General features: G+C 30.8%; 1 protein-coding gene across 7 annotated transcripts in view; it reads left to right on the forward strand.

The window, feature by feature from the left end:
- NOVA1 (NOVA alternative splicing regulator 1) overlaps positions 1–17,422 on the forward strand; it is a 157,961-nt gene that overhangs the window by 4,244 nt on the left and 136,295 nt on the right. For 3 of the 7 annotated variants that reach the window (XM_043489669.1, XM_043489666.1, XM_043489671.1), the window contains exons 2-3: positions 4,025–4,140; positions 5,773–5,851. The exons of the other annotated variants lie outside the window; for them this stretch is intronic. The gene's annotated coding sequence lies outside the window, so the exon portion shown is untranslated. The remainder of the gene's footprint in view (positions 1–4,024; positions 4,141–5,772; positions 5,852–17,422) is intronic. 7 annotated transcript variants of the gene reach the window in all.

Here is a 17,422-nt window from a genome sequence, read left to right on the forward strand (position 1 = left end):
TCCTTGGTACAAATAAAAGCATTCAAAAGAGCTTGATTGCGGAATTAATAACGTTATAGTTCTAGGAAAAGAGCTGCAATGGTAAATTAAATTCACTGTCAATAGATGAAAATGAAATAGCTTTTTTTGCATTATACATGAGATGGTATCAGATGTTCAGAGATGTTACACAAAATTGGTGTTTATCAAGGATATTCCAAATAGTAAATTAAATGCCTTTTCATTTGAGTATAGTTTATTTTTAGCGGGTTGGAAAGGGTGCAACTGGAATTAGATCTTTTGTTTTTAGTCCACATAGTTGTGCATTTTTTCTTATTACATTGAAATTGCTTATATCATTTATAGTTCTGAGGCATGTTATTTATATAGAGCAAGAATATCCATTGGAAAAAATGGAAAACTGGAATGTGTTGAAGAAAATTTTGTGTGTGTAGTGACGTAACCTGATCAAATGTGAGTTGAAATGTCTGGATAAAAGAAGGCTTATATTCTGCCTGTAACAGGTGGAAACCAATCACAAACTATGGAAACAATTTTAAGGATAAAATAAAGCCCTGTAATTTATAAGAAGCTTTCATAATTCTGAGCACTTTGTATTTAAATACGGTTTTAACTAGATTATTACCTGCACAAATAGATACATCTCTCTTCTGATAGACTTTAATTTTAGTAGTCTTTCTGTTCATACTTGACCATGAGCCTGTGGAATTATATAAAGTCCTAGTATTCTTCAACATAGCAGCCTCTGAGCTACTTTCAACTTCTGTTACTCAGATACACTTCGTGGATACTTAGCTTAATCTTCTCAAATGAAATAAATTATAAAACTATGATTTATGAGATGCCCTTTTTTGTGTATTTCATATATGTACGTATGACTCTTACATTCCATTAGAATGAATGTGCCTAATGTTTATTTCATGGAGCATTTTTCTGTTTCTTATTTGTAAGACAGAGTATTTGGGGAAAAGTGTGCTTCAGTTGTATAACTTAATGAATTTTCTCAAATTATCTAAATTTTAAAACAATGTAATTCTGTTTGGAAGGTTTAGTCAGAATACCGGTGTATTTGAGGAAAAACTTTCTTCAGGGTGTATATTGCAGGGCACAGACACACTTTGGTGATGTTTTATTAAATTTCAGCTCAAATGATATGTGCATTGTTTTTACTATAGCCGGTATAATCTCATATTTATCATATTTGTTTTACTTTCTTTCCCCCTCAGGTTATATCTTTAAAATACCTTGTTGTTTGAGTAATTTTTTTTATATTTATGGTTGAGATGAAGAAAACATTTTTGTACTTTAATTGGTATGAATTTGGAATTTATAGAACCATATATTGCATTGTGTATTTTAGCATGACCATATATTAAATATTTTGGGGAATTGTATGATGAGAATTGTAAAGTATATTTATCACTTACTGTAATCGGAAAAAAGATATATGAGTAGATTCATTTGACTTTTTGCAGTGCTGTGTAATTCATTTATCTATTCCTAAAAATCTAAATCTTACGAAATACTAACTTAAAACCTGTGATTTGTGAATATATCTTTTATTCTTACTTGTTTAAAGCAACCTAATTTGACTTATTTATATATCCTTTTTATAATTAGGTTACCCAAAGTTATTACCTTTTAATATAAAACAGCTTTCTCATTTTGGGAAATAAATTACTGTATGCATTTTCAGGATGGCCATAGGATGGTATTATTTTATTCCTTTATTTGACATCTGAAGATGTGATTGTTTAGATTTTGTTAATAAGTAGATTGATTTTATCAGTTAAAATTATTTAATGAATGATTCAGGCAGATAATTGGAAAAGTTTATTGAATACATTATTCATTGGGAATAATATAGGGTATGTAAAATAAACATTTTCAAGATTTTAGAATACTTCATAGTTTACTTATTCTGTTATATGACCCGAGATGTTCATTATATCAAACAGGAATTCTCTTATAATCTTAACATATATTTGTATGTGTGTGTGTTTGTGTGTGTGTGTTTTAAACTGTTTTCATAAATGTGGTTATAAAACTGGATCACCTTTAATATAAATTACTTACTTTTTTTGGTCCTTAAAACTTGAACTCATTATCCCTAGATTTTATTGCATCATAATTTTATCTCAGTCCAACTTGGGTGGTGCTTTTTTAAAAAATCATAAACTATTTATATGTGAAATCTTTAAAAATCAAGAAAAAGAAGAATGTAAGTGAAATTTTCTTTTAGTTTAGGAAATAACCCCACATTGCCTAATTTTGACAGGGGGAACATTCACTGGCCCAGTTAGCCTTTAGGACTGGGATTGTGTAAGAATGATCATTCTTTTAGACATAGGCGTTTGTGAAGTTTAAAATAGATCACTTATTTTGTTTACATTGTTGATGGACGAGTATTATCGTATTAGTAGTACAAGGTGAATGAATACTTTTGTTATAGCTTCTGAAAGTTGCAGTCTGTACTCTTTTCTTTGATATAAGATGCAAAGCATCTTAGAAATTTATTGGCATATGTTTTAAGGCAAAATTAGTGGGTAAATATAATTATAACAAGTAGAAAATAAAGTATAATTTGCAGTATTGTTGAATTTAATAACCATAGCTGTCAATTACGTTGTGCTGTTTTGGTTTTAGTATTGTCAAAGAGTTGCTAACGCATAACGTGTTTTTCTTTAAAGTTACGATATTTGTGTTTGTCATACTACTTACTGTTGTGGGTTTTTTATATTTTATCTCTCTATATCCTCAGTTGTGGGAGGAGCCATAAGCTTTCACTTATACGTTAATATCTGTCTGAAAATTTGTTGTATTTTTAAGATGTTATTTCTCATTTTAAGTAATAGGAAAACTCAACATATAAAGGAATGTTGGTGGCATAGCACATCTGTATTAAAATTGTGGTTTTCTGAAAGATATAATTTTTATACTTAACTCATGAAAGCAAATGTTTTGTGGTATGAAATTTTTTAGAAAGATTGAATCAGCATTAAAAATGTTAGCTGTTCATTTAATTTGATTCTTTTTAAAATTTCATCCTGATGTTATATTTTCTATTATCAATTTAGTAGGTTGTGGAATACCATTAATTTATAGAGTCAGTGTTTTCATGAATTATTATAGCACAATGTCGCTTTGAATTTTGCTATTTGAAGCCTTCTATATTTTGGAAAAATAGTTCATTTAAAATTTTTGACTTTGTAAGATGATACAGTACATCTACCAAAATTGCCTTGCAAATATCACCCCCAAAGGATCTCAGGAATAGTCTAAAAATAATGAACCCAATTGGTGAAATAGTTCAATATTTGTGTATTGAAGATGTTTCATGTAATATACAATGAGGAAAAACGATCTGTGTCTTGGGAATTCTAAGGAGTGTGTGGTATCACTAAAAACTGAGCTATAAACCACCAGTTAGAAACATGTCTTTTTATAGTTCTGTTCTGTTGTTTTGTTTTGCCCTGGCTTAAAAGAATTAATTTTCCTCCTAAATATTATAAGTAACATTTGCTGAACACAGTAATGCCATTTGTTAACTAAAATTCAGTACTATATATATATATACATATACATATATATGCGTATATATTTAAGTTTAATCAGGTCCCCCTTGTTTACTTTTGTTTTTACTTCCCTTACTCTAGGAGGTAGGTCATAGAGGATCTTGCTTTGATTTATGTCATCAAGTGTTCTGCCTCTAAGAGTTCTATAGTTTCTGGTCTTACATTTAGGTCTTTAGTTCATTTTGAGCTTATCTTTGTGTATGGTGTTAGGAAATGTTCTAATTTCATTCTTTCACATGTAGCTGTCCAGTTTTCCCAGCACCATTTATTGATGCATTTATATGTTTTTGCCACAGAGGTTAGTCTCAGTTATTTCCAGTTTAGTGGAGCTGTATTTTAAAGGATAACTTTTATGAGCAAGTGCAGCTTTTCAGAATAAAATTGGGGGGGGGGGATGAGGGTGGGAGACTTGTGCTTGATTGCCATCTCATTTCCATCTTTGGATGCAGCTCTAGCATAAAGTTAAACAACATCTGCAGAGATCTGACTGACAAACATCTCTCTGGGACTCATCATTGCAGCCTGCAGCAGGTGCATTCAGCTTTGCAGTCTTTTCCAAAAAGAGGTTAGTTTGTTCTAACATTTATCAGTAGACCAGTGGGAGCAAGTGACTAGAGAGAAGAGCTTGGTTGTCACTTGTCCAGTGCTGGAATACTACAGGTAATTGGACTGGACTGGTGGGAACTGCAGCTGCTCTGGAGCTTAATTAACCTGACCCTCAGAGACTGAAGTGTCATGGTATAAACCGTAACATGCAAGAAATGAAGCAGTGCTTCTCAGTACTTTTGATGCTTGGGTTGGTGAAATTTCTTCATCCTGTTCTTTAAAGATATGATAGCAACTTTTCCACTTTTTATATGGATATATTTGAAGCTAAAATGATTTCCATGAATTTGATATAATCTACATAAAAAGGAGAGGGGGACTTTAGGTGTAGAAATACAAATCAAATAACCTTAAATTAAAATTTATTTAAAGTTCCTTGTACCACAGGTATATTTTCAAATCATAAGTGAATGGAAAAAAGTGGAAGTGCATTGAGTTCTTTCAAAATTATTATCCTAGATTAACATTTGTTTATGTTTATAAGAGGAAGAACCTATGTAAAATTAAGTTGTATCTTTTTAGCATGTTAGGGACTTTGACAAACAGACTTTGCTGAGTGTTTTGATGTGTTCCAATAAACAAGACAGGAATAGTATGTTAAAAATGTTTTTAGGATGCTTTAGCTTAACATAGGAGTGCTGTTGAAATGGTTTTTGACCACAATTTATTATAAGTAAATTAAAAGTTGATTATAATAAAAACTTTAAAAAGTCTGTCATTCATTTCTTTTGTTTTCAATTTCTTGATCTATTTGAAGGATTGACATTATGCTTCTATGATACATATAGAAGTTTCCTGTATGTCCTAATAGTATTCGCATTAGTTAGATGTTTCATCACAGTCCTGTTTATTAGTTGGCCTTTGAATAGAAAACAGTTCTTAGATCTGGCAAAGTGCTATACCATTTTAAAATAATTCAGAATTTTGAAATGTCATTTGGATTCTTTGTGAAGCAGTTTCATTATTTTGACTTTTTGTTAGTCTCACTAAGTTAAATTTTTTGGTATCCATTGACTCTTAACTTGTCAATTACTCAAGAGTAATTAAGTTTTGGAGTTTGCAGATTTTTGGAACCCCTTTACTTATCTTGAAGGAATTTTTATGAGAGTGGTCAGTTAACTATTTGATTCTGAAGTTACTGTCTGTAAGAAAAAAGAACTTTTAAATTTACCTTAATTTGGTTATGAATAATTGGTAATTTATTAGTAATTATAGTAATTGTGGGAAATATGATTAAAATAATCATCTCTAGAAGTGGAGAGTATCATTCTTCCACTTTTAAACATATTCTACTTTTTAATCAAGATTTTTTATTTTTGATATTGTGGAATGTTGTTTTCTTCTCATCAATATATTCTTTAAAATTTCACATGTAAGATGTTTTGATAAAGAAGATATTTAATAAGAATAAACATTTTAAGACTACAAAGTAGAAAAAAAAGCATATTATGTACACAAACAAACTTTTTGAGATATTTTCAAAGTTGCTAAGTTTCAAACCACGATATGGATATCCTTTTCCATGACATACTTGATCATGAAAACACATAATATCTACACTCCATCATTGATCTTTTGCTGCTTCCTGCAGGGCCTGTCATAGCATCGTTGACAGGACCAGATGAAAAATGAAATCATATCTTGAGTTTTTTAACAGCAAAATGATTCAGGTAAGATTATTTGGTGTGGAAAATAAAACATTTTTTTAATTATTCTTATATCATTTAATAATTGATACTTTTAAAATTAATATTTTTCTTCCTTCAAGACCTGTTTTATGTCTTACTGATGTTCAGTGTATTTACAATATCCAGTGAATTTTATTCTGAACTCAGTAATGTTTAAGTTTCAGACTGTAGTGTTTCTTACTTTTCTTGGCATACTTTTTGAAACTTTGAAGAGTAACTTTTCTTTTTTATCGATTTTTGAAAACAGTTACACATTGAAGGCCCTATAATTCATTTGTAGGATAAATTTTCACATAATGAACTTACTAATTAAGTAAGACTTCAAATCCTGCATTTCTTCTAAGATATAATAAATAATACTCTGTTGATTGAATTTTTGGAAATCATTTTTGAAGAAAGTTGCCTTCATTTAAATTGTTAATAATTTGCTGTCCTAGTGCTTAGATAGGGCAGTGACTTTAAGATTTAGTAATTAGAAGGATAGATTAGAAGGAATGGGGTAGTGCACTTTATTAACACAGAATAGTAGAGAATTTGGTATATATTTTTGTTTTATGTTGCTAAATGTTTTTGAATAACTGCAGCTTTTCAATTTTGGTTATGTTCATTTTTGAAATACTTGTTTTTGAAGGAATTAATGTTGGGCGCAATTGAGCCTATACTTGGAGACTGTTCACTTACACACATAGTTTTAATTATTCTTTGTATAAATCCTATGTTTTTATTTTTCTAAGACTAGTTAATTTTTTAAGCCAGGAAAGTATTTTTTTAAAAAAGTGTGGTTTCATTCTTCACTATGAAATGTCTGGAAGTTTCTCTCTTATTAATTATTATATGTGTTTATAGATACTTCCTATGAGTCCAGGTGTCCTTTGATCATTATGAATTAAAATTATTACAAAGCATATTTTCTTTGTAAAGGAATATGGGTATGTTTTACATCACCCTAAAATGTTCTTAATTGCTACTGTCTGCTTAGGTTTTGTTTACATTTTTTTTTTTTTTTTTTATTATATGGCACCTTCTGGCAGTGACTTAGTGAGTATCGAAGGGGCTTAGGAGTATCGAAAGGTCTTAGGATTATCGAAGAGGCTTTTTATTTTTTCATTTAAAGGAATTGGAAAAATTATGGAATTGTGGAACTAGATGAAAGAAATGGCACTTACATGTGATATTTTCCAGAATCTTCATTTAACAGTTGAGAAAACCAAGATACAAAGAGTGATATAGGCCAATAATTGTCCCCAACTTTTAAACATGTTTTTTGAATTTGTGGTACAGTGTTAGTAGGTAGTTCGTTCTCTTTTTACTCTTCTCCTTTTTTTTCCCTCCTCTTTTTGAATATGACTCTCTGAGGATATGTTACCATTTCTCTCACCTAGTTTTAAAATAAATACACTCCCCACCCCCACTTTTTTATACTAAGTTGAAAGCACAATAGTTATTTTATAGTAATTGTTGTTTTTGATTTGGTATACTCTAAGGCCAAAGATAGGCCCTCTTTACCATATATTAAAAAACAAAAGATCTGATAGATTATGTTGCCTGGAATATAAACTTGTCATTTTCTGTATTTTCAAAATTGTATTGCTTGAAGGTGACAGTATTCAGGGTGATTTGATTTCTCCAGCTTTGTTGCTTTCCTTCATTTGCAAAGTCCTTTCTTTTCCTTCTTTTCTTCTTATTTTCCCCGTTCCTTTGTTCCTTAGCTCAGCTTTTTACTTTCTTCACTTTTGGTTAAACTGAGTATTGACTTTGCTAAAAAATGTAGACTTGCTAAGTCAAATTCTGCTTTCAGGGATATATATATTTTCCATATTTTTGACTTACAAAATTTCCTTCAGTATTGAATATTTGACTAGGTATTCATAACAGTTGGTTTTAAAAGGACAGAGTATTATGATTAAGAAATAAACATGAGGGTAATTTTAAGGCAATCTAAGTAAAAATAAGATACATAATAGAGTAATTATTAATTTTAAAACATAATTATTTTCTTTTTTGTCTACCCATTTCATTAAATTGGTCCACCTCTTGGTTAATTAGAATTCTGATGCTCTTTGCATTTCATTATAGGCTTAAGGACTACTTTCTAACATAATAACAAAAGTTACTTAATGTGATTTTGAAGGTATTTTTTCTTCATGGATTTAAATTAAAACAAAAAATTTTGTCATAGTCTTTACTTACTTTAGTTGACTACTAGCTATTAAGCTTCATTCATATGAAGAAATTTGTCATCCTACATGCTTACTGTATGTTAAGCATGTAACTCAGTGCTATAAACATCTGTGGCATTTGAAATATGAATGAGTGAATGTGTGATTGAATGAATGAGGAGTCTGAGGCTTCATCTGTGAGTGTTTTGGATTTAGAAACAACCTTCAGTTTTTCGTTATATTTCTAGTATACTTTAATGGGATAGTATCAATACAATGGATGTAGAAGGCAATTCATCTTTAGTTGTTTATTGTATTTCTAGTTTCTTAGGGGTTTATGTGTGTGAGAAAAATCTGATTTTGGATAAGTAATGAGTTTGGGTGTGAGAAAAATCTGACTTTGGATAAGTAATGAGTTCAAAAATCAATCAGTCAAGAAATGGCAATAGACATGTTAAGATAAATATGGACTAGGTCTTAAGAAAGAAAAGTAGAATTTCATTATCTATTTAGCATGTTGTCTTCTGTAAAGAAAAGTGAAAGGCAATATTACAGTACTTCAAAGCCATCTACCAGATGAAGATTAATTTTAAAATACTGTCTTAAGTAACACAAGCTTAACTAACATTTATTAATAAAATAATAAAAAGTACCTGTGTATAACATGTCAGAGTTATATTACATCATACTTTGCCACATGGCTACCTATGTAGTAAGGAATAATCTACTGATCACTTTCTTAAAATACCTTGAAAGTCAAAGATTACTAACCACTAAATTAAGATTACATTATTAAAATAGGATTAATAAATTTTTGTTTTTAATATATTTTAATATCTCTTTCTCCCCCTGTAGTGGAGAAGTGAAGGTATAAATATATTACAACTTTTAGAAGCTGGACTAAACTTCTTTTTACTCATGAGAAAAGTATACCAACTGTTGTAATAGATTGGAATTTATATGTTTTGAGTTTGACTAACTTGTATACTTTATTTGAAATTAAAATTTTAGGAAAGTTATTAAATACGGTTTTCTTCAAAGTCTTTTAAATGCTTTCTTAAACAGAATTTAGAGAGGTATGACGTATTAGTGTTCATCTCATAATTGTTTCATTTTTACTACAGTAAACCAGTGAAACTTCTAAGATTTAATAGATAGATATATTTCTTTTCATGCTTAGCCCATTGCGTGTGTGTGTGCTAAGTTGCTTTAGTTGTGTATGACTCTTTGCAACCCTATGGACTGTAGCCTACCAGGCTCCTTTGTGCATGGGATTCTCCAGGCAAGAATACTGGAGTGGGTGCCATGTGTTCTTCCAGGGGATCTTCCCACATGTTTATAAATTCAGTTTATTTTTTAAAAATTCATGAAAAGTAATGGACTAAAATAACTCTTAAGTGTTTCTTTATTTGACTACTTCCCCTGCATTTTCTGCCACTATGGCTAGATTTTAACTTTCTGGTGGACATTTATGTGTTCCCTCTGGGGTTGGGACTAAGTACACAATTCTCCAAAGATCTTATTCTCAAGCAGGGGAGCAATAAGAAACAATGAAGAAAATATCTGGTTATAATGAAAATTGATAATTGTATAATGATAGAATTATGTCTGGAAGTGGAAACTGCCTCTGTCAGTGGCAAGATCTTGAGAGAAGAGGGTATACTTCAAAAAAGACTTCAAACAGGAGCTGACAGAGTTTTGAAGGTTGAATTTTATTTTGCCTGATAGACAGGAGTGGAAGGTCACTTGAAGCAGAGACTGTATACATAGTGACAAAATTATGAAAAATACCCCTATATTCAGGGATCTAAAAGTTACTTGGTATTACTGGGATAAAAAGTAGATATTGCTGTGGGGAAGGAATGGGAATAGGGAGATACCATCATTTATTGTACAGATAAGAAAAAGTGTATTACAAATATAAAAGAGAAAAGTGTGATTGAAGAATATTCATTTGGGGGACATTCATTAGCAAGAAATATTTTAAAGAAAAAATACATCTATTATGTTTATAAGATGAATGACAGGGTACTATAATTAAAATATAATATTTCTATAAATGTGAATAGTGATACTTGCATGGTGGAGGAAGGGTTACCTTAGTTATCTGAAAGTGGGGTAGTAGACTAGAGAGTCCACCTCAGCTTTATAAGTAGGATTAAAGAGAAGACTAAAAGGAGTAAGGGAAGGGTGAGGCAACTAGTGATACAGAAAAGAAATTCAGGAAATACAGAAGCTATCTTTTATTAAGCAACTATGTGCTGAGGGTAGAAGAAAGAGGTGTGGGACCCAGTGATTGAAAAATGTCAGTGAGGAATGTTTTGCTGTATTCAGGAAAGCTCTGGAGATAGAACTTGGTTTTTCACATTAATTCACATTTATGTAACCTGTTGTCTACACAGGTGCATTTAAAGTTAGTGACTCAAGTGGTTTTTTTTACTAGTTTGCCTTTGATTAATAGCTATTTAGAATCATATAGCTGATAAAAGTTTTCACCTTCCTCAAATTATATGAATATGTAGGCCTAGTTTCTAGCTCTCTTGGTATATGAGCGTTTATTTTTAATTTGATGAAAATTAGTGATTTGTACAATGTATGCATTTGTAATGTGCAAATTTTAATTTTTGCTGGTGTTCAAACAGTGAAGTTTTGGTATGTGATAGACATTGGTGTGTATTATGTCAATGAAAAAATTGAAGCTCCTTACTCATTGTTAGTTGATTCTCTGTTGTGTAATTATTTTGTTTGGAATTTCAATTGATTATTGAGATTCAGCAGGATTCTCCATCATTGGCAAATGTTTATTTCATATAAGGATCAGTCTTAATTGATAATCTGTCAACTCCAGATGAGTTTAAAAAGTGATTGTGAAAAATATGGCACTGTTTTACATTTAGAAAATGGGATTAAAATTTCTCTAGCATTTATACTTATTTGTGGAATTATTGGCTAGTTGTGTAGAGAAACATTAAAAAATTGAACAGCTGAAGTGACACCAAGCACCAGATGGGAATTTGAAACAAAAATATTCACTGTGTAATTTTTATTTAAGTGCTGTTCATAATTCAGTAATACCAGTTGTGTAACTCTAGATTGATTTCAGTATAAAAAGGAAGCATAAGGAAGTCTCATTGCCTTCAAATTGATACACATATCATGATATGGTAACATAACTTGTTCTTTAAGGGATAGATACTATAGGTAAGATGACTGCATACATCACGGAACCAATACAATTCTCTCTGAGAAAGTTTGTGAAGAAACTTTGGGTGTGTGAATTGTGACATTAAATTTACCATCTCATGAATTCCGCCTTTAAGATGATACTCTATTTTACATTTACACGTATATTTTCAATGAAAATTTCCAGCCATGTTTGCATTACAGTAATGTTTGACATTCTTCTGAAGTATGTACCTATTCTGTTTAAAGAAGGGTATGTTCCTTTGAAAGCTTTATCATATTTTTAGCTACACTGGTATATTTGACATCTTGTTTAAAAACTAGAATGACTCTAGACGTGAAAACACAAACTGTGATAATAAGCTAGATATGCCATATGTGGCAGTTTACGTTGGCATATATCTCAAATGGCATGTTTAATGTACTGTATTACTAAGATTAGTAATTTTACAGTGGGAGACTTGCTACTTTTATCTTGCAGTCTTTCGCTGGTGGGCTTAGAATGCTGACACACCCTTTACTGCGTAAATTCTTGTTTTCAGCCCTTGCAAAAATCTTTTTGCCATTAAAGTGATCTACTTGGGATCTCTGTTAGTAACTAACTTATTCTCTGGAGTTTGTGAAAATTAATGAGATCTACAGATAAGCAGCATACAGTTAGACAGATGACTATGAATGTGAATAGTAGTTACATATATTGTATTTTTGTTAAGGAATAATAATCCTAATAAATTTGATATAGCCAAAAATGATTTAGTAAAATAAATAATTAAGAACTGAAAATGGTATTTTTATTTTTAGGAAATGTATAGATATTAATAGCAAAAGCATGGAGCTTCTATGTCTGTATACCATTTATAAAACCATTTAAAGCAAACTCCAATACACGTTGCTCTTTTATGATAAAATACTCAACTGTAAAATCATATTTCAGGTTTCTTGAACAATGTTTTTTGAATTTTTAAAAATACTGCTTTTATCAAAATTCTGAAAACCTTTCAAAACTTCAGCAGACTGCATTGAAAATAAGTAGAAACTCTACAATGTGAGGGATATAATTTAGGTAAATGAAAGGGATAAATAAATAAGGACTGTGTACATTTTTTGACTAAAAATATGCAGAACAAATACAATTCTGTTTGAGGAAAATTTTGAAGATATTTTATGTTTAGGAATTGTTTCAAATAACATTTAGTAAATTCAGTATCTTTTAAAGAGCCAGGCTCTGAATTCTTTTATGTACGTATTTAAACTATCTCTGTGACCATTACTGGGAAAAGTCATAGTCCTGTTTTTAAAAGTCTAAAACTGTATAACTAAAACTTATTAAAAGTAAGTAAGTAGTACATAAAAGTAGTGTACTAATCATGACTTAATTAGATCTTACATCACTATACTTAAATATCGATGTAGCCAGGAATTTTTTATATCTGTTTTATAGTTGAGGAAAATAAGACAGTGAAGGTTAAAATGATTTGTCCTATAGAAAGTTAAAAATGATGAACCTATTTGTTTGCTGTTATTCTATAACACTGCATCAGACTGCTTATTAATTTGAGTTCATAAACACAGCATTCAAAATTTAGGTAAGGTTTACCAAATCGCCACATTTGACCCAGCACTGAAAAATAAATATTTTTTATGGGTTGGTAATTCCCCCTATTCATCTGGAAATCCTTCAGATTTCAGTTTTACCATTGAAAGCACAACTGTAATAATTAAGCAAAATAGAGACGTAAAACACGTTTTCTGTTCTGACCAGACCTTTGTAAACATAGCACCCTTGGTGTCATCTGTATGTTTCCCATCTTCATTATTGCCGTTAGACATTAAAAGAGTTTGAATTTTTGCCTTGTCTATGAAGTTATTTACATGAAATCGTTTAGTTATTCTGTTTAGCATTGTACGATTTGCCTTTCAGATTTTAGATCATATATAACCACTGCTCTAGAGATTTGTTAAACTGTAGTCTTATGGTTAGTAAGGTCTAGTCAAATCCCTATGATAGTGCTTACTATAATCAAAGTTTTTATGAAGATCATATGCTTTAATATTATACAGTAGAGTTTATTAAGGAATTGTCAAGCCATGTCAGTACTTTTTAATGTTTTCTGGGGACAAAAGATGGAATATAAGACTCCTAGAGAACATGTGATGTCAGAGCAGAATTTGAATCCAGGCTCTGCCACTTAACTAGTATGATTTTGGTCAAATCTTTTAATCTTCTTGGACCTCTGATTTTCTCATGTGTGTGTGATTAGTTCCTGTTGCATAGATAAAAGATATTCGTGTAGATATCACAAAGGGAAAACGTAAAAGCATTTTACATAATACCTGACATAAGCATTTTATGACTTATCTTTTTTCATCTCCTTCTTCTCTTGTTTGTTACATTTAATAATACTATGTTTAAAGCAGAAACTCTAATGTAAAATAAATTGTATTAATGGGGTAGTAAAAAGGAAATCTTGCTCTAAGGATTTTTTTCAAAATTATTTTTTTCTCTTAATAGTTAATTGTTATAAAAATGCAAGTAATGCAAAGAAAGCTAGTTAGCCTCTTCTCATCTTTTAGGATAATTAATATAAATAATTTGGTATGTATTCTTTCAGACTTTACAAATGCCTTTTTATATTTTTAGTAGATATTTACAAATGATATTTGCTGTTATAATTTGAATTTTTTAGTAGATAATTACATATTTTTAGTAGATAAAATTTTTTATCATATTTTTAGTAGATAATTACAAATGATATTTGTTTTAATTTGAAATAGTTTTCAGCAAATCGCCTTTTTTGGTTAATGGACTCACGAAGGTTCTAAGGTGGCCTTCCAGTCTCACCTATGTGGATGTTTTTACTTGCACAGCCTAAAAATATGTTCTGTCATACCCCTGAATATATGCAGAGTTTTGTTTGTTTGTTTTTTACCCATGTAGTTGGGATAAAAACTAGGGGCATGATTTTATAGTATTTAACTAGATTAAATCTCATCTGCAGCATGTGGGCTTATTTGTATTAAGACTCTTAAAAGTTAACATAATTGGTTAGTCCCTCTTTCTTCATCATTGTACATAAAAATATTGATCCTTCAATAGGAATAAATCAGGTGGCATGTAGGATATTTAATACTCGCTTTCATGATATTTTTCAGGATACTAAGATTTCTGAAAATTCTTTTCCTATTAGTCAGAAAAAGTCATAGTGTCTAGAATGATAAAACTAGATATTTAATAAGATATATGATGATTCATAAGACTTGTTTTTTAGTTTAAATTTTCAATTGCTTCTGTGAAGACCTTAAGAATTTTAGTTCATGCAGCTTCCATGAAAGAGCTAAGAACATTTACTGATGTAGTGTTATGAAGAGTGTCTTTTAGGGGTCACAATTTATTGCTTTACATTTCTTAACAAGTATTCATATTTTCTGTGAGTCATCACAAAAATTCTTGATTGGCATTATGGTAAAATTCTTTTTTACTATTTGCCTGTATTTTAGCTTAATGCTGTATTCAGTATCCTTACACCTTAAATATTATATACATATTAAATATTTTAGGTTTATCTAATACTATGATAACAAAAACAACAGTATATATGATTTTGTTTTGTGTGAATGCTCCTTTGAGGACAAAAATTAATTAAAATCATACTGATTTGGGGATTGCTTTATAGAAAATATAAAATATTAGTGAATGTCTGTTATGGTATTGAGTAAATTCAGTTTTGTATTTGGAATGTTACACCTTTGAATGTATAAAAATACTAAATGTTATAGTAAAAAATGAAATGAGAAACTTTGCAAAAGGTAATTTTAATTCCAGAGTGATTGAATATTATGGCCCAAATCTTTACAGCAGTATGTTTATTTTAGATACTTAGAATGCGTACAATGACAATGAAGTCTTCAAATTGAAATGAGAGTAATGTTGAAAGTTGACAGTTTACAAAAGAAAAACGTGTATTTGCCTAGGGTAGAGATTACTAAGGGTTATCTCTGTTTATATTAGGATATGGTTTTGAGAAATAGAGCAGTTTGAAATAGGCTGTGAATGCTGAAAATAACCCCAACTTCCTTCTTTCATGTAACATTTTAACTTTTTTTTGTAAGTAAGGCAGGAGGCCCCACAATATATGATGAATTTAAGTATCAATTACAGAATATCCTCTGTCATACTGGATTGATGATTTTACCCTCCTATTTTGCTGATGAAAAAAGTAAGTGAACGAAATTTCACAAGCTTCCTCCATTAGATCTAGCAACCTAACTATTTCAGTACCTGTATGGTCTGTATTTTCTCTTATTCTGAAAAACTGTCCCTGCCCCTAGGAAAGGCCAATCCTTTACTTTTATTCTAGATTCCATGCCTTCTGGGGTATTCAAGATGTTTTTTAGAGATTCTTTCTTCTTTCTTGGGTTATCAATTCCTCTCTCCTAGTCTATTTTTTTTTCAAACTACAAACATACTGAAATTCCTCCAGTGTTAAAAAAAAAGGGCGTATTCTCTTTATCACACTGCCTGTTCCGGTTACCAGGCCATTAACAGTAAAATGCTTCAAACTACCTCTCCATAGTTGTGCTGTCTCCAGTTCCTCTCCTCCCATTTTTCTTTAAAAACTATTTTAATTAGGATTTTAACCCCATCCTTCAAGGAAAACTGTTGTTGTCAGGGTAACTGGTGACTTTAATGATGATAATTCAGTGGTTGATTCTCAGTTCTTATCTTTACATATAGTCTGTATGTAGCATTTGACATAGTGATCACTGCCTCTTTGGAAAACTTCTTTCTTCATCCAGCTTACCTCTACCTATTGATTGCAGCCTTGAGTTTCCTTTGTTGGGTTCTTCTCATTTCTCTGAGCTCAGTCCTCGGACCACTCTCTCCTTTCTTCTTTACATGGTTACTGCTTTGGTGATCTTAAGTCAGTGTCATGATTTCAAATAACCATATGTTCTTTGATGACTACCAAATATTTATATCCATTCTAGACCTTTCATCTGGACTCTAGACTGATGATGCACCTTCCCACTTCATATCACGTGTATGTCTAGTAAATATGTTAGAACTAGATATGATTTTAAATATTCTGATGTTTCAGTGGTCTCAAAATCTACTTCTCACACAGTCTTCATTTTAATTACAACTTCATCCTTCCAGTTTTGTAAGGCCAGAAATCTTGAAGGCATCCTTACCTTCTCTCTTTTCAGTCAGATTTTACATCTAATTGGTCATGATTCTGGTTGTGTTTAAGATATGCACCTTAAATGAAAGCTGAAAGCAAATATTGAAAGCAAAAGTAAATGTTGCAACAGTTCATTTTGCTCTGCTTAGTCAAGAAAGGAATTAACTAAAGGTGGCTGGCTATGAATTCAGTATGTTAAAACTCTTTTTGGAAAATGGAAGAAAGTAGCCTGTCCTAGGTACTGCACTGACCGGGCTGAGCCCCCAAGTTATAATTTCAAAAGGTAAATCACTGGGAAAACTAGATTCATGTTTAATTATATGTTATAGGGAATTCTTGTAGGAAGCAGTCTGTACCCTAAGGAATATCAGTATATTCATTAGAGTAGGATAAATATTTTTGTACCTGCAAGAATTAATTTTTAAAGAATAAATATAAAGCAGTAAGGTTAATAAAATTTTAAATAATACTGGTTCATTGGGTTATATCAAAATGAAACCCATTTATCCTTGAGGACACAATTAGCTTAAAATGTAAATCATGTTAGGTGGTATGTACACATAAATGATAAATATAGATACATTGACCAGTTTGGAAAATTTTGCTAAATCAAGACTTCATCTTTTTCGAGGACTATGCATTAAAGAAATTGCATACCCAGAACAAAATTATCTAAGTGGTAAATACTTTCCTATAAAATATTTTGAGATGCTTTTATACTTATCAACTATGAATCTTCTCAATTTTATAGTCCATGAAAACTTACTCTAGTTAGTGAACTTCATTTCTCTTTCTTTCTTTTTTTCTTGTTTTTTCTTTTTCATTTCTCTTTAAATCAGTTGAATTCAGTTCAGTCACTCAGTCGTATCCGACTCTTTGCAACCCCATGAACTGCAGCTTCCCAGGCCTCCCTGTCCATCACCAACTCCCAGAGTTTACCCAAACTCATGTCCATTGAGTCGATGATGCCATCCAACCATCTCATCCTCAGTCGTCCCCTTCTCCTCCTGCCCTCAATCTTTCCCAGC

The sequence above is a fragment of the Cervus canadensis genome, chromosome 17, assembly GCF_019320065.1.
Source record: "Cervus canadensis isolate Bull #8, Minnesota chromosome 17, ASM1932006v1, whole genome shotgun sequence".
NCBI classification, from domain to species: domain Eukaryota; kingdom Metazoa; phylum Chordata; class Mammalia; order Artiodactyla; family Cervidae; genus Cervus; species Cervus canadensis.